This window comes from Leptosomus discolor, chromosome 19 (genome assembly GCF_034619465.1).
Source record: "Leptosomus discolor isolate bLepDis1 chromosome 19, bLepDis1.hap2, whole genome shotgun sequence".
NCBI lineage: Eukaryota > Metazoa > Chordata > Aves > Leptosomiformes > Leptosomidae > Leptosomus > Leptosomus discolor.
The window spans coordinates 12,902,409-12,926,361 of NC_141409.1; the positions used below are offsets into that span (position 1 = coordinate 12,902,409).

Sequence of the window (23,953 nt, forward strand, 5' to 3'; positions counted from 1 at the left end):
GCTATAGGCACTGTGTTGTTTAACCTCCGGAGACCGTTTTCAGTGATACCAGACAACAAATCTCTCAAATTTACTTTATATTAATACTAAGGTATGCTCCCTAGAAAACCATAATATTTATCTAGAATTTGAAAGAGGTGATTAACATAACCCTGGAACTTCTGTCATCAGGAAAACAAATGTGAAATGCTTCAGGTTAGCAAGCATTCGAGACTGATGCAATGTCCTTATTCCTTCGGCTGTCAGAACAAATAACATGGTAGTATTCCCTGAGAAGTTATCTTAAATTTAAATAGAGATGTTCATAAAACAACAGAATATCATGATTGAAGTTATTTGTATGACAACCTATTTAAAACAGAACTCTTCAAAGCCATCCATTTTTCAAAGGAATATGGCTGAGAAGACCAGATTCCTTTCTACAAAGAATTTTTTTAATTACAAAAAAACCCAAAATACAAGCCATACAACAATCACACAAGAGTTCAGAATAAAGTGTAATGCATGGAAAAATCAACTGGTATCCTAGGCAGTCTCTACTCTTTGTGCAACCAGGTGGGCTGGGTTGTATGAGGCTTGGCTCGCTGCATACACTGGTTCCACAAATGTTGGCCATGATGTAGGGAGGGACGTTACCCCCACAGCCTCTACTGCTGACTTACTGCTATACTGGATTGTAGCTAGGGCTGGAGGGGAAGAGAGCCGTTTTTATGACACAGGCACCATACGCGGTTATTTCAGAGTAGTCCCACCCCAGATTTCTCATTGGCAAAGGTTACTTTAGGCAATAAATTAGTTGATCGGGGATCCAATCATTAGCAGATGCAAACTTTCTATTAAGGTGTATTCTTTTTACATTAGAAATACAGCAAGACTGTACGTTAATTAACTTTCTAGCTTAACTTTTTCCAGACAATCAGATGCTCAGTTTTAACATTTCATCATTATACAGATACAATGACACACACACTATATCAAGTTTTACATATGCATACCAGCAAACCCTTGTACATTAACGAAGTAGAAATAGAAAGCAAGGGATCACCTTTTAAAGCCTTAGTTTGAAAATTCTTAAATCTATAGGCAGGTAAGCACGCTAAGCTAAGTGTCCAAACACGCAAACAAACGCGCTGAACTCCATGAACAGTCCTTTACACACAGTTAACAATGAACAGTTTCATATTTCACCAAAGCAAGCGCAGTATCAGTGGTAAGAAGAAACTATGCAACATCTATTATGATGCACATTCTTAAATATTTTTCAAATTAATTATTTCAGGCTAAACTTTCAGGATTTCACAGAAAACACAAAACAATGAAAGAAAGAAGTGTTACATCCAAGTACATAGTATTGCTTAACAAATCTGTAATGGGGCCTGGAACATGGTACTGACATTACACACACACTTCTATTGACCCATTGCTCTCATACCCAATATAAATATATATACGCATACTGACACACACAGCATTTTATCATTTACCATTTATTAAGGAAATGAGAAATCAAATTGGGACATAAATCCATAGTGTTAGCTCTAAACACATTCCTCCATAGATGGCAATCCACATTCTCTGTTCTTTAAAAATACAACAAAACAGATTAGTCACACAAAGTAAGTGTGTGTGTTTGTAAGCATGTATTTTTCCTGTTTTCTTAGCATCTTGAAAGCCTTTCTGTGTTTCAGGAGCTCACTGGCATGAAGGAGGGCCTATAGGAACTTATTTGACAGTATTTATGTAAACCCCGAAAGCTCCTAGCCAGATGACCCTCCAGAAGACAGAGAGGCATTGTGCACCACTTTGCAAGATACTGAGATTCACTCCTAACACTGGTAGCTGAAAGTTATCATGGGCAAATACATACATGCTGGTGCTTTTATTGTCTCAGAGGCCACCTTACAAACCTTCCTCATCAAAACAAAACAAAACACAACTTAGATAATAACTTAAAAATCACAGCCAAGGCTTTTTTGTTAGGCTCTTTTGGTTTTAATTTTAGCTTTGTCTATATACATCCATTTTCATTCAGAGTGTTTACTTAAATGTTTGTTCTTACAGAGGATTGGGATTTTTTTTTTCCTGCCTCTCAAAAACGTATGTGCCATCAAGAAATAGGGGTGAGTAGTGGCCACGGAAAACATAGTGTAAAATAAACAGAAAAAACACTCCCTGTTCCATCCATGTCCCTAATACAGGAAAGTCAAAATAAATCAACTTACAACAAACCAAAAGATTTCCACTGTCCTCATCTCTTACAAGAACCACTACATTTTATGCATCAGTTGACTGGACTATACACTGATCAGGATTTAGCAAAATTCTCAATGTTGACTCATTCACAGCCATTGTTGACGATGCAGAGTGCAGTGCGTAATTAAAACACAGTTATAGTGATTACCAATACAGAGTAACAAACAATAACACCCCCCGCCATCACTACATCAGAATCTATACCTCCAACCCTGCTTTAAGATCAATAGCCAGTAATGGAGGATATTTCAATTTTCAAAGCTACCCAAATGTTTAATTGATCTGCTACCAAATTATTTTCCTAAATTATTTCAGCAATTAAGCATTTCTGAATATTTATTCTTTAGGGATAAATACACACTAGCGAAAAATCAGTGGGTTGTTAAGATCTTTACAACACACCCAAAATCAGATCAGCTCTATCATTAGCTTAAAACTGTTGCTTCTGAAACAAAATGTTGTCCTGTGCTCTCGCCACGGAAAGAATTGCGACGTGTCCTTTCTGGAAAGGCAGCAACATTTCAGCCTTTGCTGTCCATCCCTACGGCTTCCTCTCCGCGCACAGAGGGGGTGGCGATACCAACAGCCGTCTCCAATATCGCTGGGTCAGGCTACGTGCCAACGCAGGAGGCTGGCCGCCACCTTCTCTTGAGAGCAGGCAGCGAGGATGCATTACCTTTTGCTGCTGTGGTTCGCGTACCGCAAGAGGCAGGTATGTGCATTTTAAGAACCCTTCCTATAGGTCACCTAGCCCAGTTACTCATAAACTGCGAGTAAATATTTAGAATAACTTATTTTGTGTCTTCAGTGAGCTTGGTAATAGGAGAAAACTGAAGATGACCCAAACACCCACAAAACCACAGGTACAGATCTTATTGAAATGGGCCTTTTAAGCAATTCAGTAACACAAAATGGGGAGTTTCTAAACTTTTACACATAGTTTACTGACTGTAGTAAAATTTTTACTTTGCTATTACATACTGGTTTTCTATATCTCTTAACTAGTACCATTCCACTTTTACTTGTCTGTTGATCTGTATCCTAAAGGCTAAATTATTTCTACCTCTCTAAAATCAGACAGTAAAATACACACATGCAAGGCTCAGTAAGAAGACAAGGACATTTGCTGGATGCTTGCTGTGCTGTGCAGACTTCAAGCAACTGTAGTCATCATGGTTTTCAAGACTAAGCAAACTGAGAACGTCTGAGTCTGGTCTTTGGTGAACTGATCTCTTCACATAGGTAGCACTATTTCACTCATCAGATTAAACATTACCACATTGTAGTTCAGAAAAAGTTACACCTGTGATTAGAGTCACCACCTAAGTCACCTTCTACAGGTTCAAGATGAACGTGTTCTCAAAGCACACAGTCTACAGTTTTATTTTCATCCAAAAAACGGATCTCACAATACTACAATACATTCATAACTTAAGTTGCCTTTAATATAAATAAAAATTTCCTGTGTCAGTCAACTGCATACATTAGAAGAAACTTGATTTCATCCACAATGCATGAAATGCATTGAATTAACTTAATTTCTCATTCACCAATTTAAATGGAAATAACAGCAATGTTGTACTTAGCTGAATGAGCAAAGCACCATGTGGAATTGTTCTGGGTGTCACGTGCCTGTTATGTCAGTGGGACACAGTCTGTATACAGTCTGCTTTTGATGCCACATCTCATAACAGCATCAGAACGGCTAATCCATATAACCTGGAACTCTACAGCTAAGAAAACCACCTTTAAATTATGCCTGGCAGCTCCATGCTTGCACGTCACTGTGTTTTTACAAGTACTTTATATTTAACATTGCATCAGCTCCATCACTTCAGCTTTTAAATGGGAATATTTACTAAACTTTCAGTATCTTTATTTGGAAAAATAACGGAAAAAGAAACTACGTCACCTCTTATTACAGTTTTCATCACTTTATCCATTCTTCATTGTCAAGCTAATGTTCACTGGGAAGGTGTTTCCAACTGCGCTTACCTATACATACACACACAATAAAATTATATTTAAATTCTCTGTGTCAACACATAAAGTTCGAGGAAGCTCGAGCACCCTCACTAAACCAAGAGGATTTACATAATACACATCCATTGAAATAGTGGCCATAAAGACAGGTGACTTGATGAAATATAAACATCTACAAACAAACATTACTATTACTCAGTATGGTCAGGCTCTCCATTGGAAGGATGAGCACAAGGCACTTAATAATCACAACAGACACAATATCCAAATTATTCTGAACAGAGGAAAACTGTCATACAAATGGAGGAATACAGGAGGGCAGCTCAACCAGGCAGTCAGGATTCAGCTTTAATCACCACCACTAGTATCGGTAACATACGCTTCAGCACTCGTATGAGATCCTTGGTAAAGACGTGAGCATCGCCGACTGTCAACTCTGCCTATAAAACTAAAGTAGCTTGAAAACTTCAAGCGCTTTTACTAACGGTAATTTGTTTTGCACACTGCATGCAAACCCAACTAGATGTAGCTCCATTGTATCTCCAGATTGTAAGAAAACACTTTGCAACTCAAAACACAGTGAACGCTGTTATTCTAGGAACTTCACAGGCTTTCTAACGAAATGATACTCAAATATTTTTCTACTTTAATACTCCATAGGCAAAGTAAACACACGTAAAATACTTTTTTCAAGTTCAGGAGCGTGGAATTATTGGCTGACATCAGAACAAGGGAAGGGACAGACTGAAATCCTAACCAACCTCTTATACAGTTAGTGAAGTACAGAGCTTGAAGATTTCCAGGGCACCAGTCACCTGTTGAAAGCTCAGCTGAGGTCAGCAAAGGGAGACATTGCAAAACAAGGAACAAACAAAGTGAAAGTTAACAACAGAAAGAAAAAAGCCACATGAATTATGGAGCTGCTTCTCAAACTAAACTTTTCCCAAACCCCAAAACATGAACTCAAGTTGTGCTCCAGGTTGAATTTGTATGTTGACTTAATATCTCCTGTTTATCTTTCATTACATCCGATTTTGTAGTTTCAGCTCACAAAAGATGGCAAGATCCGCACAGTTTCTGCCCAAAACAAGCGCTGACAAACTTCTCTGGAAAATAACCATATATTAATATTAATCGCAAGCTGAAATACAGCACCGGAACTTGTACGTTACAAGTGTAAAGCAGAAAGCAAACAAACAATTCCATTCCAAAATAAAGCTAAAATACACCATCTTATCTGCAACCTCCCACTCTGGCATGGGCACAAGTGCGATGAAATACATGTACGGCGCAAATTTAAATTAAAACTGTTGGTATTAAGAAAAGAAGTCGATTTCATTTTATTCCTAAACTCAAGTTTAAAAAGCTTTTAAACCAACGGCATGTCATACACATTTCCTAAGATTCACGACTGACTTCACTGAAGTCCACCTGATGCACCTCACTGTAAGCCCTCTTCCCAGAGGATACAGCTCTGCACACAGCAGCTGCTGCCCATAAAACCTAGACCTTTGGCCAAAGACCTGGAGATCCACTAGCCCTCAGTACTCACGATGGACACCTTGTTCTGGGAACCCACATACCAAACAGATCACATGGTTATTTTTGAAGCAGTTTTCTTTGCAACTATTTCAGAGGCGGTTTTGAGGGCAACTACTGAATCACTTCTCAGATGAACAATACGTCAAATTTTTGTAACTGAACATATTTTTCATTTTGAAAAGGGGTAAGAAAAGACAACGCTATTTCTCAGTGATACAAGAGTAAAAAACTTTTCTGTGCTGTCACGGCAGCATTTTGATTCCTTGTCATGTATTTATAGAGTATCAACAAATAGGTAACACAAACCACTGATCCCACACTAGGTGAATACAGTTCTCATTGCTAACACATATACTTTCTCCCTCTAGTAGCAGAGATTCTACCTCACATCTATGCACATTATGTAGAGCACTATAGTGATTACTCAACCACAGTGAAGCTATTATCATTAGTATTTTAGTAAATATGTGAATGTTTCCAAGTTCTAAAACCTATTACTGCCTCTCCCTACAGAACCTTGTTCAAGAAAAAGCCAAGTACAGAAGAATATTGAAATTAGCTGTGAACTGTATAATCCCATTGTTCAATTTCATGGCATTTAAGACACTACCTTCCCCTCCTCACAAGTCTAGATGTTAATCCATGCTGTAACCTGATTTAATTTTCCAGATGACAGGATGGGAACATGCTACAATGGCATATTAGAGCAACTATGCTGCTCTTTTCCTCTCAACTTTTCTTACATCATAAAGTGAAGAGTTTTGCTTTTAAAAGAGGCCTCCTTAATTACTTCTAAAAATAGTGCAACTCAAAAGGGCATGGAAATTATAAAACCAGGGAAGTTCTCAAAAAAATTATCAGAAAATATTTCTGCATTAGTATTTAAGCAGAGTTAACCACACAAAACCAATATATATTAACCTGTTTCTTTTGATAGAAGTCAGCCAATTTAATCCATACTGGCTACAAATCATTCAGATATATTAATCCCAAATCGAAAAATAAAGTGAAAATTACTTCGTTTTTCCTCCCTAACTGATTTAGCTCATTCACTTCTTTAGGTCTTTATAGCTGCAATCCCTCTAAAATGAAACTGAATTCCATTCAGAGCAACTTTAATTTCAACGCCCCCTACACATTATAGTAGTTATGCAGCACAACTAAAAAGTAATGTAAACTTCTTTCCAAACCTCTGCAAACTCCTTGATGTCCTGTATTCAGCACAGCCAAACACTTCTGCTTGCCCCTAAACTGCTGCAGCCTTAGCACGCAGATAACATCTCGGAGTGGGGGAAGAGGGGGAGGAGGGAAAAAGGCGGGGTGGGGGGATGGAGAAAATGTGGGAGAGAAAAAAAACCTACATACACAAGACGACAGAAAAAAAAAAAACTCAGAACAATTTCTCGCCAAAAAGGAGTATGGAATAAAAATTACATTTTCCTGGATGTGAAGCTTTAAGAATTCAATTTTTTCTTCTTGAAGTATTCCTTATTCTAAAAGTGTACAAGTCGGCAAAACAACCAAGATGTAAAAGAAAATTCTCTAAGAATGTCTTAGAAACTATATCTAAAAGCAAACCCAAACCCTGCCAGCACCACAGTGCACGCAATTGAAGTTACCCTAAAATATCAATACGCACAGTAAGCACACATAGCAGCTTCAATATTCAGAGACACAACCCACAGAAGAACAGTGTGCCACGAAACCGTTCACCTCGCAGATCACATTTCAAACAAATATTCCATCTCTAGGATGCACTGCGCATCTTTGTGACAAGTTAGGCATAACTAAGCAGACACTGACCGATCGTTCTCAGCTACTGAGGTTTTTTGTGAATTATGTACAATCACCAGTCGAGCGAATCCGCAAGTACTATATACGTCAGCTGCTGCTCAAATGAGTCCATTGACATTAACACCATAAAAAAAAAAAAAACTTGCGAGTTTGCCTCTCTCCCTTACAGAGCATTTGGAAGTCTGCCCTGCAAGTGTCAAGAACCTCGCTGGTAACATGAAAATGCTTTTCACAACGGTTTCATCTAGAAACAGAATACAAGGTTTGCAACTCACGCACAAAACGCTGTTGAGAGTTCAGTAAAATGATCCAAAAGCGGGAAGACTGAGAGCAAAGGCAACATAAAATATACATCATAGGAAACAGGAAGGACGAGAGAAAACCAGAACAGATTAAGCAAATCACTATGATTTCCATAATTGTTTTTATATTACTAACACATCAAGAGCCAGAGGGGCAGTGAGGAGTAAAACCTTCCTAGGCAGTTTTCAACAATCTCTTATATATATTCTTGAATAATCCTTCCAATATAAAGCAGGTTAAGCTACAACTTCATGGATTTTTACTTAAGGCTATGCACTGTTCTCCAGAAGAAAGAGATAGGAAGAGACAATAGCCTTAACAATACAAGCCCTGGCAAAGTTGTCAAAGCTGCCTTTAGGTTTCAGTACCCCTGAGGCGGCTGGGATCCCAACTCGTCTCCTCACAGCCACTTTCCAGTGCATGGATTAGTCCTTCAGCAGCTTTATGAGCCATCCAGAGTAACCTGAAATATTAGGCTTTCACTGCTTCTAGCACTCAAACCAACTTCCCATCTAAAGGGGTCTTGGTGAAATTCATTTTACAATCCTGTTAAAAAACTGAAGTACAGTAAGTGCAAAGTAGAAACAACACTCACTTCTTGGATAAGACGGCAGGAAAAACACACATTGCCTTTTACAGAAGGAAGAGGCTATGCTAGTTTCCTCTTAGCAACTCCTAATCAGTTCTTTGGTGTCCTATCAGGTTGTTGAACCGTCCAGCTTGCCACTGTCCATCACATGGACATTCCAATAGAGAAAAGCAGTAGTTATAGGAACGGTAGTTCCAGTTTCCTCTGGCACAGTAACAACTTCAAAAGAATCTGTTCTTTTGTTTCAACACCATTTGAAGAGCTAAAATACCATGAAATAAACAGATGATGGAGAATTAAAAGAAAAACAAAACAAAATACCACTGAAGTTAGCTCTGATCTAAATGTTAACGCAAACATAACCACAAAAACTGAAGAGTCAGTTCAGTTTGTATTTTATTTCAAATCTCTTCTGTAGAATGAAGTCAGTCATCTCTCTCCCAAGGAACAAGATCAGTTCTTACATAGCATTAAGTTCTAACAGGAGCAGATCAAGAAGCGATGGACTGAAGAAAATGCATGTGTCAGTCATGATCTGATAAATGGCAAGGAAAAGGATATTGGAAAAGTTACGCATCAGACTAGTTAGGCCCTTTCGTAAGGCAACATGTTCCATCTTCAACTGCTATTATTTACTCTCTTGGATTCTCACATGGAATGGTGCCAGGTGTAATCAAAAGTTTACCAAGTTTTTAATGGAAGCTGTGAAAAGTTGTATTGCAAGCACAACATATGAAATACTGTTAGGGAATTACCTCTGTATTAAATCCTTAACTCCTTTTGTTTCATCCATACCAAGAAATTAGTTTTAAAAGAATCAGTCGCTTAACAGTATGTATTAATTTATCTTCTACTAACATTCCAAGCTGTAAGAATAAGGAGACATTAGAAAGCATGAGACGTCTTCAGTGATCAGAAAACTCAGAATTATTTTTTTTACAAAGAGCAGCAGAAAACTTTCAGTCCAGATTAATTTTTAAACTGATGATACAGATACAAATAAAGCTACAGGTATAAAAAGTGGATGTTTAGGATAGAGCAAAAGCTAAAGTCACGGAGATCAAAAACAGACGACAAAGTACTTATTTCAAACCTTGTTGCTACATGTTTCTCCCATCTTCATTTGGGGTCTTCAGGTCTTTTATATGCAATGCTTAATTACTTTGGTGATACCTCAAGTCCACATTAAAGCACGGTTGATGAATCTTTTGAGTCTGCTTTACTATGCACTTAAGGGGATATTTCTCTTCATAACCATCTGTTCTTCAACCAACCCAGAAATTTAGTATTACTGGAAATCTAAGCCAAACTCCAGGATCCCTGCAAGGAGCAAGTTTTGAACTGACTATGGTTTTGATCCTTTTTTTCCCCTGTAATTTTAGTCAGCAAATCATACAGCAGCTAAAACTTGCAAAAATACAATTAGGTAACATCCTACTTCAATGTTGAAGAAATCCACAAAGCCTGGCTTACAAAATTAAGTATGAAGTGTTTTGAAGCATTTTACAGGCTGCCTGCAATAATCACACAAAAGAGTTTAAACGGAGAAGCTGAACGGGAACACCTACTTTAAGTAGGCTTTCTTGGGTTTAATAATTTTTCAAAATTTGTGTTTGATCAGTATATTTTTTTCTTGTAACCTTATCACCAATCTACACATTTAATAGGGAGATGTTTCAAGTGCTCAGGCCATGAACACTGAATTTGTTTCTCTCCTGCCTCTTTGTATTTATATTCTGAGACAGCAGAGTTGCCTGGTGACAGCCTCTTCACTTCAACAGCAGCTGGCAAGCCCTTCTTGTCCTGAAAATATTAAAGAAACAGTTAACTAATATTTCACGCTATGATTTAAATGTGACAGTCTGGAAGTGCCAATACCACACGGGTAGGGTTTACAAGATACAATTTTTCTTAATTCTCAGAAGCAATAAAGGAACAAAAGTAAACAGACCTTCATCACATGTAGCAAGCATGCTGTAAAAATTAATCCAGAGTTAGTGCATCATCTAGAGTTTAACAATACCAGACACAAGCGGTTGATTGTATAAACCTGCCAATGTAACTTATATTTCCAGAATGCAAATTCTCAAGTTACACGAGATAAGACCAAAGCAACTAGAGTTTTGACATTTTTACAAGAAACAGTCACCCTCTTTAATATTTACAAGACATGTATTTCAAATTGCTTGTGTATGCCTATCTGCCTTCCCAAGATTACTGCTTCGGCTGAAGGTTCAAGCATATGTAGCCCAAAACAAGTTCCTTAAGCTTGATTTTTACAACAAAAATAAAAGATTTATATTTGATAAAATTATAGTTTATAGCCAACTTAATTCATACCTAACATTGGCACATTAATAAGCACCTTCATTCAAAAAACTTCTTACTCAACTAATTTTAAGGTAAATTTTTACATAATGTCACATTTTCTACTTCCCTGTGTCAACCAGATAATTCTTAATTCTGTTTGTTGTTTTGAAGAAAGCCAGGAATAATGTTTTTAATGTCATACTGCTTTTTAGAAATACTATATTACAAGGAACCCATGTAAAACCACAACGTGGCCATGGCAATCAATCAACTACATTACAAAACCTAAAGGAATTGCTAATGAAAACAAATAGTATTGCCAACATACAGCCAGGCTTTTCATTACTAGAAAATACTTTGAGTTTTATAAACATTTTCCAAACTGCTTTCTTTTCACCAGTTTTGGGTTTAGTTTTAACGATATTATGGCCATTTTAATTTGCTAATATTTTCCATGTATTACAGAACACTCTACAATCATCTAAGTGGGGTTTCTTTATTATCTCTTTCTAAAATTCACCAACCATAATAAGTTCAGATGGACCTACTCCTAGGCAAATACATGCAAATACTGCAGAACTACATCCATTGTTATATGGATTATCACGTTTCAGGTTTAATCTGAATTGACTCAAAAAGCACTTGGAACAAAAGTGTTCTAGTCAGCCATAAGTTCTTTAAGTGTTGTACTAGAAAAGAAAAAAACCCCAACCCTACTCTTCAGCAGTTGTATAATTGCCTGAACTACACAGAGATACCTTCTTTGTTAAACATGCAACAGTGAATACTGATTTCTAGCCTCGAGCTATGTAACTTCATAACGTTTAAAACTCTGACCTTACTTTCATACTTCCAATATTGATGGTCTCAAACTGTTTTCAGTTTCAAAGTCATCATGTGGTACTTCCGTAGAGTACCACCAGCTCCCGATGACACTGCTTTGTGTTACTGATCTGCACAAATACCATCTCTTATGGGAATCTCCCTGCAGAGCAACCCAAGATTTTAAAGAAAACAAGCTCTTCAGAATCATTTTGGGGTTTGATGGCTTCGAAATTTCTATTCTTGCATCTCTGTTTATTTCAGGATGCTTTAGTTGTTCAAATGGTACTGAAACAGAAAAAGCTGATTCTATCAAAGATGAAATTGAGACAGAGGAAACTGAAATTCCTAATTCTTAATCCCATTCTTAATTCTGTTGTTTTCTTTAGTGGAGATGTTAACACAAACACTTTTTGGAATGTATAGTAAAAAAGTTATCCTATCCATCACACAATGAATCTGATTCATATATGTCTCATTATCAAAGGACAGCCAAACCTAGCTATCATTTTGGAGGAGACATTATTATAAAGTGTCATACTATGGCTGTGGTTTCCACAACGTACGTACGCTTACAGCTTCATCCTTAACGCATTTACAACCACAGAAATCTGCAGCATTAAACGATCCTAACTGACCAATAGTTTCAACGTCACCAACTCACGCCTAAGTCTTAAGGCATGCCAGATCATATGTAAAAGACAGCAGTAATTATTTCATTGATACACCTCAGAACTTAGCTTTCTACCCTTCAGTACGCAATTCCACCTTTTTTGTTTCAGCTTGAACTGTGGAACATGCCCATCTCAACTGATCGGTTATAATAGTACTGTCCATTCTATCAAAACAGCAAAGAAAATTTGTAAGGGCCAGTAAGGCGGAAGCAAGTTAAAAAAAAAAACAAACCAGAGACTGGTCACAGTGAACCTCAACTAAGGCAGCAGCATCACTGAGGTCTTGTGAAAGCCTATAAGCTGAAGCACAGAAAAGCATTCAATATACTCTCCTGCAAAACGTTTCTGTGGAGTCAAATCTGTTGATGACAGAAGTTGAACTTCTTGAACAGTATTCAAAACTTAGCAGGGGTGAGGGGAAAGAGGTCCTAAAGTGGAAAAATACACCTCATGCAGCTAATGACCATGGGAAGCAAGAAAAGGAAAAAATCACTGAGTGTTCAGCTACTCAGAATGACTTCTCCCTTTTGGAGTAAGTTCATTAACTGGACAGCATCAAGCACTGCAAGAGAATTGTGGGTGTATTTACACTTGCAGTTTTGACCTATTTCTTATCTGCAATGATTTCAGCTACTACTAGCAAAGCTCACTTTGGTAGCCATGTGTGATGCTGTAACAAACAGAAAGTCTCCAAGAAAGTTAGTTTAGCACATTTAAAGCAGTACTATCAGCTTGAAGAATAATTAGTTTCATATAAAGAGGACCTTGCTGATATTCAGTGCAACTAGACAGGAAATTTATCATCTCACTAAAACTTTTAAACATTTTTCTTACTGTAGAAAAGGCAAGGGCGTCAAAAGGATTTTTGACTGCAAAATAGAAACACATTAGGAACGTTTTAAGGTATTTCATACTTGTAAGATACATGATAGCACATACTCAGCTATCAAGATGCTCCTGAGATAGCGGACTAGTCTAGTTCCAAGCAGGAACATTTCATAATTATGTGTTATTCCTTTAATAGCCAGCCCTGGAAATCAGATGTGTGTAAATCTAGCAATTTCATCTATTTCCTTGCCCAGCTTTATTACACAACAAACTCCCAACTACACTTTTGACTTTTTCAAGAGCTCGGCCAATGCTTTTCAATCTGTCCACCCTTAGAGGCAGATTTGCCAAAAAAAATTTTTTCCTTCACTACCGACTCGAAGTAATCTGAAAATGCAACTTTAACCCACAGGTTATCTCCACAGGTTGATCCACAAGGTGCTCAAGTGCAGATGGTCATTGACTCCCATTTTGCTGACATGCAAATCTCTTGAGGATGACTAAGGAAACAAGAGGCATTACTTGTTACAGACGGCTGGCAGCACAATTGTAATCTCAATATCTGATTTGCAGGAACATCTAATATTACACAGAAAAGGAAGGAAAGCTGTGTCTTATAGACAATCAGTCCTCAGAAGCAGCTTCTCAAAATCGCTAAGAAAGCTGATGGAGTAGAACATTCAGAGAGGCATTTTTTCCCATAGTGCCTGACAGAAACATCCCTGATAGCTAAAGGCACACTTGCACCAGTGCATGCAATCCTGCGCTTAGCACTGGTGAGCACTACGACCAGGGGAAGCAGTTTTCAACAAATCTTAAAAACTAGAAATAAACTCAAGAGCCATAGCTGCTTTTATCACAGACAAGCACACCTTGAGGAGTATACACTCTTTCCTCATTATCTCATACCATGTCTAATCAAGCTTCTAAGCTCTCTGCTCCCTAGGTGCTTTTTCTAGTTCGGAATTCATATCACCTTTGAATTCTCTTGATTAGAGTACAAAGTATCAACAGGTCATTTCTAAAAACTCTCCTTCCCATTAAACTCTTTTATTTGCCCTATATCTAATTATCTATTTTAGAGCATAAGAAGCGAACAGCATTTACAGGAATTTACTTGTAAAATAAATATACATCATTAGTTGTAATATATCAACACTAATACTTCATGTCGTAATTGTTCCATAGAAGCTCTACAGCCTTTTCTTAAAAGATCAAACCAATGACAAAGTTCCGTCCATCTTTTTATACAAGCATATATGTTTAATTCTTAAACATTAAAGATTAAATTAGAAGTTACACAAACAAAACTCCTTTTAAAAAGGCTCAAAACACCGTATTTACATCTGCAAGTACTCACTTTATTACTACAACCTTTATAACAGAGCTTAGGTTTGCCTCAAACAAAACAGGGTTCTCTGTGATAGAAGCCCAAGAAAAAGCCCCGCATACAGTTAGTCCACAAAGAATTAACTGGATTAATTAGCAAGGGATTTGAGAAGCAGCTTGGAGCTACAAAACCAAAACACTAAATTGTTTAAATACTTTGGCAATGGATCAAGGTTTCTAGGCAGCCCTATGTTCCATTCTCTCTTTTTTTTTCCCCTCCTCGGTGTTTTAACACATTTAACCTGACGAGGTACTTTTTCATGAGATATGAATGACACTGTCAAAATACCAAAAAAGAAGATGTGAATTAAAAAATGCCACAAGCTGTTAGCAATTCTGCCAACATGTACGAGCCCAGGCAACATTAATTAAAAATCAATAGCTTAGGACATAAATAGCTCTTATCTCTGTTATAGTATATCTCCAACATAACTCCTTATTAAAGAAAAAAAAAAAGCCAATGTCTTTGCTATTATACTGACTGAATTGACCACAACAAAGCAAAAGAAGTAAGACAAAAACACTGAGCAAAGAAACACATATGAGAAAGGGAGGACAGGGGGATGAATGATTGGAATGTTTCAACCTTGCACTATCATTAACACATAACTGGCTGGAAATAGCCACACTGCAAATGCTTGCAGAGTAAGTTACTAGGAACAACACTGCAGGTTTGTAGTGCTGACATGGTTTTCTACAAAATCCTGCATGCCAAGGAAATAAGAATCACATACACATCTTTCTGTCAGCTACAGCTTATTAATCAGTATTTTTATTACACATCCCAACTAAAGATTAAGTTACTGCAAATTCTCCAGTAATTACAAAACAAAGGTGAGAAAGAGGCAGGAAATTGCACTCAGCTTTTTCTTCTTGAGTGATACAATCTTCAAACTAAAGTTACATTAGAAGGCATGAAACACTTAAGCTAAACTAGGAACTTAAACTACCACTTTCCAAAACCGTTCTCAAGCTTACAGAGCACCAAACATTTGAAAGACTTAAACCCATTTTCTAACAAGAGGTCACCGAAGGCACACCAAGCTGGATGCATGGCTTGGGTCTGCCATAACTCCTACCTAGGCAATCATGACAATTTAGATTTCTGAACAGTTTCTACAGAAAAGTTATTAATATAAGAAAGAATCTAAGAATCATACTGAAATGGAACCGTTACATTCAGGTTTTTGGGTCTAGCGAATCCTGCATTATTCAATTATTTACTAATGACAGACATATCAAATGTTTCCATTGAGACACAGTAGTCTTAAATCAAGGATGAAGTAGTCAACCAGGCACTACACAGCAAAAATTTATTTAGTTGAGTTCAAAATAAAAGGGAAAATTTCATTTGCATAAGATCTACATGTGCATATTCCAAGACACAAAAATAATATACAAATTTCAGTGGAAGTGCAGATAATAAAATTGTATCATCCTTAAGGTGGATTTCTCATGACAAAAAGGATTATTTTGATAATCATGATTACAGATTTGAGCTCTCAAGAACACCTTACAGCAGATGTCCATATGCAAGTGCAGTTCCACTTCACTACAGATCACAGACCTGCAAAGGGACAGCAACACCAGACTTTGGATTACACCACAGTGGACAGTCAGTCATTCAGGAATTAAGAGTCTGGAACATATGAAGAGGTTCAATTCATTAAAAACAAGTACTAAAGATTGCTTCCATTGCAAAGAAACTTTTTAGACATACCGCTCTGAAATACGGTATATATAGATGCAGGACATTAGCTTCATAAAATCACATGCCAAGTCAAGCCATACATACAGGAATAATCAGCAATTAATTAGAAATTCACATCTATTATGTCAATGTAGTCATGACGCACTAACCTTTAACATCTTAAATGGTAACATTTCACTGTCAAGTGGATTTTGAAGTCCTACCCTCGTAACTGAACTTTGGGCCATTCCTATTTCTTCTTCTTCCCATCCTCATGCCATAATCCTATCTCCCAAAAAAATTAGTTTGCTGATTAGAGTACAGTGCAAGAAGATCAAAGGTTCTATTCATAAGACACAGACGCCAAGTGTCAGGACAGGGAAACAGAAGACCTCGCTTCTCAAAAGATCTTTTGGTCTAACTTTTCATTGAGCTACAGTCAGAAATGACATACCCTTCTGTGGGGCAAAGGTATGAGGGGGAAGGAGGAGAATAGAAAAAAAAAAGTTAATATAGAATCGCTATACTTTACTATAATTGCTATACTGCAATTATTTCATTTTTTAAGATACGTTTTTGTTTTATAAGATTATCTTGAACTATGTGGATTCTCAACTGTTCAAATTCCATTCAAGCTACTGCCAATTTCAGCTAACTTTGTTCAAAGTGTACCAAATACAAGTTCTTGTCACTGCATTTGATATGACACAATTCTTCATCTAAAAAGTTAATTATGCAATCTTGACTTTTAGTCGGAGATGCACACTAGAACACAGAACTGCTACTAACAGTGTTCCACTAAATGGAATAAATTGAAGTTCCACTGAGTTCCCCCAATAGTGTTTTATGTCATTGGAAAAATACAAACTTTATTAACATTTCAATCACTTTCTCCATTGAAGGTTCAAGAAAATAAAACAATTCAGAGGCTTTGTTACATCATCTGTCTCCATTTTATTTTATCATTATAAATTAAACTGATTATAAGATGCAGAAGTAATTTGTAAACTCTTTCAAAGGACATGATTTACATTTTTCTTCTATAAAGATGAAGATATCCCCCTAACACGCTCCACTTGTGTTAAATATTAAATAAAGATACTTATACTACATATATGGCAAAAATTGAAGATATTTCCGGTATGTTTTGGGATTACTTTTAGCATTCTAACACTGTTTATAATACTGGTGCAAATACTGCCATCAATAAAGAAACAAACATTAAAAAGGTGTCCTTTAAGCTTCCCTTTAAGGCATCTACCATAATCGTATAATTTGCTCTGGACATCATTAAAATGTAAAGTTAATGAGGATTCAGCTGAAAACAGAAGAAATGTAACCTATTTTCAGGCAAAACTTCTAACACTGCAATCAGAGGGAAAACCTCTTTGATGTCTCTTTGTCTCTTCTCATTAATTTTCTTTTGGTTTAAAAAAACACAAAGGCTGTTTAAACTAAAAAATGCATAGAAGTTTAAACATGGTAATTATAGCCAAGCTGCAATGAGGTCATTAGGTTTTTAAAACTTTGAGATAAACAAAATTGAGATGTATGACTATTTTAAAAACATGTCAATACTCAATTTTAATTGTCCATGTGATTGACACCCAGTGTATTCTAAGGATTTAGTCTAGATACAGAATTGCTTCAAGATGATTTAGTGAAAGACCTAATCCCATATCCAGGGTAAAGCAAAACAATCAAGAAATACATCAAAATGAAAAGCGCGGTAATTACTGTATTACTGGATACCACATTTGGTATCTGTAAGTGCAACAAAGCATGCTTTTTGCAATCTCCATGCAAGAGATGGCAAATGGTGAGATTCTGCTGCTTTTCACCTCTACAGTTCATTAAAAAATGAAGTATTTTACAAGTTAAATAATTCTATTTACTCACTACACTTATTTTTGTTTATGAATACTGCCAAGGTACCACAAAGCTTTAACATGCACTTCTTTCCAGCAGAAAATGTCTTTAGGAGCTGTTTAATTACATTGTACTGACAGAATCTACGAAACAGTGAAGTGCTACGTACTTTTAGTGAACAATTTACAAGTAACTTTTCTCAAACCATAATCAAAACCATTTTTAACAGTACTGTGTACAAAAGATGATGACAGATCATCACAAACCCAAGTAAGACATTTAAGCCATTAAGTGAAAGCATCAAATATACAGGACAAACACAGCATTACCTTTAGTGTGGAAGGACATTAATCTCAATGAAGCAAAATAAACGTATCTGTAACATTTTTCCATGTGCAAATATCACCTCTAGATCAAATGATGAGATGAGATCAATATATCAGTCTGTGGTAATTGTAGGTATAAATTTAATGGCTTTGTGGATGTAAGTTATAGCTTTAATAGAGCATTATTTACCCTATTGAATGGTTTTAATATGTTTGATAAACTCCTCTTCAAACTAAACTGAGTGAATGATCAACAGGCAAGTATCAGATAAAACCAGATACTACTTCAGGTGCAAGTAAAGAGCAACTTTAGAAGAAAGCCACATACTTAATGGAAAGTTTTGGGGGTTGCATTTTGTTTGGGGGGCGGGGGAGAGTTTTTGGTTTTGTTTGTCTGTTTTCCTCTGACACATTTTATTACAATTTGTTCCTGCCCTTCACCACAGCCAGCTCTGTTCTACCACCTCTTCAGCAGGCTATCGAAGAGACCAACCGCATAACCTGACTTCTGTCCTGACTGAGCTGTTTCTTGTATCTTGTGATCTCTCCCTGCTTGCTGGCACTGTCCTAGTGCCACATTCACAAAACAAGAAAGCAAATTATTTAAATAACTTTAAGTCAAATATGAATCTTACAAATATGAAAAGTCAGAAGCCTGATTCTACTGCCTACCTATACTGCGATACTCAACCAGCTATTTTGTCTTCACATTTTAGCATTTGATTGGAGACTGCATTAAGTATTTTTGATAGGTGTTTTTCCACAGAGTGATAATCTGGTTTTAGACTCTCTGGAACAGAAGATCCCAAGGATTTCAAAAGTATCTTACAGGTCAACTAGACATAAATGAAGAGTAATTATTTAAGAGATAAAATGATGTAAGAATCAATTCAAAAAAAGGTAATGTTACCACTATTTATATTCATAACTATGTAGTTTCAACATAAATGACTCTTCAAAGGAACTAAAGATGGGATTCAGTTAATCCCAGTAGAATGCAGTGGGAGTTGTGAGTGTAATTCCCTTCACCACCATTCAAAATCCCAGCACAAACTCTTAAGTGTGGAAATTCTTTTGGCTACAATAGCCAAGATACTGCTTTAAAAGTTCTCACTGAAAGTTCTTCCCCCCAGCCTTCCTTCCCCAGGTGTACGTACTGTAAGAGTTGAAGGCTGGGGCTGACCACACATTTTTGGCACAGTAAACAGGACTCTTCACTCCTGCTCCTCATCTTTTAACTGGCACTTTCCACCCAGATTATGATGTTCTACAGGGTACACAGTCTTATATTACTTGACCATCATCTCCAGTATGCATCATTTGTTTTTAAGAGCTAGCTCATCAAATTAGAAAACATTACTTTCCATATAGCCAGGCTATTTGGAAAAATCAAGACAACTTAAATATTGGGGGTTTTGAGCGTTTGGTTTGTTGGGCTTTTTTTTTTTAAATCCCCAGGGAAGTATAAACAAATGACCTCTCCAGACTACAATCCATTCCAGATAAGATTATCACTATTGGCTGGTTGTCCCACCCCTCCATCCAAGGTTATCATCCTTATTACTGAGTTTACCTTCCGTTGTTTCTATCCCACTCCTCCATGAAATAAGTCCTACTAAAAAGTATATTGAAAGCTGTTTCCATCTGAAAAAAAAAAAGATATAAAAATGATAGTCCCACAAGCAAATAATCTGTCAGCATCTGGAATTTTGGCCCCAGCAAGGCCAAAAACCTCCTTACTCATCAGCCAGGATTCAGCAGCATTCCCTTAGCATTCCTTCTCCCCTCTCCAACGACAGAATCCAGTGGAGAGCAGGTGATAGACCTTGTTCACAGATGAGTGTGTTAGGACACTAACAGAACATAAAGCAGTTCTTTATGATTGAAATGTGCCTTACCACTGTTATTCACAGACACTGCTACAGGGAAGTGTCCATGCACTGACCCTTCACTGTGAACCAGCGTCCTACAGCGTGTCCTGCAGCATACTGCAGGCTCAGCCTTGTCTCTGGAAGCACAAAAGGTGGGGTTTGGGATTTGCTTTGGTTTAGTTTTGGTTTTTTACAACCATTACTGAAGTAAAACAGTACTCTTGAATTACTTTTATACTTGTTTGAGAATAATTTAACCTCAAATCATCATTCTTTATAACTCTTTCAATCTTCAAAACAAAACAAAACAAAACCAACAAAAGCCACAAGAAAACCTGACAATGTCTCTTTTTGTTCGTGACAAAAAAAAAAATCACACCAAAGAGAAGCAGACCAATACTGCCTCGGGCACTCTGATAGGCTTCTTTTTGAATTAGAGTTTACATTCTCTTCTTGCTAGGAACTACCTATAATAAAAAGAACCAGTAAGAAAGATTCAGTTCATCTTTTGCTTTACCAAATTTGCTTTGCTTGCATGTTAAACTTGAAGTAGAGCTCTGGGTAGAATTACCAACATACATGTCAACAGAATAAACAGACACAATTTCTAAACTCCAATATTTCTATTGAAAACACTCATAGGAAGCATCAGTACAACTGGGGATGGACTAAATGTCAGTCATTTCTGGGATGCTGCTTACAACATTAGGGAAAAAAAAAAAACAAAATCGCTATTCTTAATCTACAGGGAGTCTACTTTAAAGTCATTACTACTTTGTTTCTTTTTCATCTGAATGACACTCTAATTAAAAGTTCTTTACGGGAATGTCTGTATCTAGATTAACTGCTGATTGCAGATGCATGAAGCTTTAAGCAGAAGTTAGCACTCATTAATGAGATTACCTGTTGTGATTAAATAAGGACAAACAAAAACAAACCGCCTTGGAAATTTTCGTGACTGAGAATGAACTAAAGTTAAAATTACTCCCTTAAATAAAGTCACAAACACATCCCCCCTGTTAACAACAACTTTTTGACTATTCAAAGTACAACCTCTTTGCAGCTACTGGAATAACAGCCCTACTCTTAAAGGAGCACATTAACAGAGAGTTAATTGCAACAAGTGCTTCATCAAATTCTTAAATGCTTCAAATGCTGAAATATTAAACGTGCTGGTAGTATTTGGTATCCAAATTAAGTCTCTCAAGAACTCTTTAAAAAAGAGCAACCACTCCAACTCCTCTATAAATTCAAGGAAAAGTGTAAGTACAGCTAGTGAATGAAAATGATTTGCTAAAATCACTAAAAAAAGCCTCCCTAAAAAAGTTTCAGTTTAGCAGTTAATTTCAACCTGCAGTTAAAAAGGCACTAGCTGTCAGTCAGTTTTCTCACCCAACTCTATCATGAAAAGAAAAACTGACAGATCACAGGAGCTTGCCTTTGTAAACCAATTCGGGAACTTTCATGCTTCTTATTTGTTAGGTTAAAGGTTAAATTGCTGACCTCTGCCCTCCTGCTTAGCAGCCTTTCCCTTTTTCTGTAAAGCTTTATTTTGGGGCTGTATTTACATGGATTAGTCTCTTTTCACGCTAAGAAGGAATCTGTTCACAGCCAAAGCCTTAGTTCTGGTTGTACAAAAAGCAGTCACAATTATTCAGCAGCAGACAATGACCATATTGTGGATTTACAAAAAAACCACCTCAGCCATGGCAAGTTCTGTCCTTGCTGCACAAAACAATAGAAGAAAAATCTTATCAAGCATTCAAGAGAAAGCAAACAAAGCAGGCCCACTGTGAACTTGATGAAGATGTCAAGCTCCTTTAAAAAAATATAAATCAACAAAAGAGTTTAAAGTCTTGTGAGTGAGACTTTGTGATGAATTTTTCTGTCTAGTTAAACAGTGCCAGCAGTAGCAATATAGTGCAGACTAGTAAATACTTGTGAAATAGAAAAGACTGTAGACAGAAGCAATTAAAGCATGAAGCAAAAAGGACAAACAGATCTCTTCCCACAAAATAACTTACAGAAATGGAACAACATTCAGTTATACTTGATACTAACATTCTGGAGTTTTATTAGATCTACTGTCATCAGCTAAGACCTCACCTAAAACACCGTTAGATCAAGTTTATGATGACTTGCCAATATGACAGATTCTAATATTTTTTCATAAAGACAGTTTCTCTTCAAACTGAGTTACGTGTTTCATTTACACTGCAAAACCCAAACTGTGAACTGTCTTGAAACAGAACAGTTCAAGCCATGCTCTTATTCGATCCGGACACCGCAGTCCTAGTAAGTTCTTTATGAAAATCGTCCACCTTGTTTGTACTTAGAAGAAAAGCAATCAAATGGAAACAGAAAAACTGAGCAGCAGCTCAGTAAAATCAGAATTCCCAAATACTACCTATCTACTCAGGTTTGGCTACTTCTACAACCCTGCTTTAGGAAGTCAGGTGTAGCAACATAATGCCGCAAAGATAGGACAGGAAAACTTGTGATACCTGAATTACAGCACACATTCAACAGAAAGCCCTTACGTAATGGAAAGAGACTTCAATTTTGCACTTCTTTTGTTATTCCTAAATCCTCACTATGGTATCTGCTTCTCAATACAGAACAGGCAGACTTCAACCAACAAAGTGTTTTCACCTTAAAAAAAGAAGTTGCTCTGAGAGGTGCACGGGTAAGGTTTACAAACTTCTGAACGTCCAGCTCTTCACTTAATCCTGCTCCAGTAACTTCGCTTATATTCAAGAAAATACTCATCTATAGGGGGACATACTGGTCTGTGAGCTTAAAATTACATGTGACAAAAAGACAATGATAAGGCATAGCAGTATGTCTATTTTGCAGAGACAGAAACCTGCTAGTTCTCTCTACCTGTGCAAGTCCTATCATGGAAACCATAGCGACAACTGTAGAATAATTTTCAGGGCCCAAGCACATCATGACTTCCCCCAGCAGAGTTAAGGACTTCGATTAGTTTAAGTTATAACGTTTGTGATCTACTGCGAAGGGGGGCAGGGAGGGAAAGAGCTATTACAACACAAGACTAGAACATGAAAAGTAAAGAAGGAAGTACTTAAACTACTCACAAGCTTCTAGTAGGAACAAGATTAGTAGTACATGCTACTCTCAGAGCCAATTCAAATGCAAATTTCATCCTTTCTCTCAAACAATGATAAACTACCTCAGAGTTAATAGTTTCCTTCTAAGATTCATCTCCCTTTTCAACTTGGTGGTATGTTTTCGAGAAAAGAAAGAAGCACATGGTGAGTCTTACAGCAAGACCTTTTAAATTCTGTCATAAAAGCAGTAGTATAAACTACATGTCCTTTACTAATCCAGTGAACATTTGTTAAACTCTAACACCCTTACACTTTGTCCATGCTGTCGCATTTAGGCTTCTAACTTACCATGATTTTTTTTTTTTTAAGAAAGAAAGAAATCCTTTAGCTGTACTAAACCGTTTTAGCTTTTTCCTTGAACACACAGCAAGAATTTATGCTACACTCACAAAAAGATGAAAGATGAGGTCCTTGGAGAGTAAGGCCTTTTGGCACACTACATGGTAAAGCTAGAGATTTGACATACTTTTATAACGTCTGCTTTGGCGAGAACACAAAAACCCCATACAAAAGCATGCTACGTCCTCCCAGACAGAGGTGCAGGGAGGTGTCTTACTCTTGTGAGCATTTACTTTCAAA

The 23,953-nt window shown here is 36.9% G+C and overlaps 1 protein-coding gene across 2 annotated transcripts in view; it reads right to left on the bottom strand.

The window, feature by feature from the left end:
* DENND1A (DENN domain containing 1A) overlaps positions 1-23,953 on the bottom strand; it is a 208,088-nt gene that overhangs the window by 171,469 nt on the left and 12,666 nt on the right. The window lies entirely within an intron of this gene.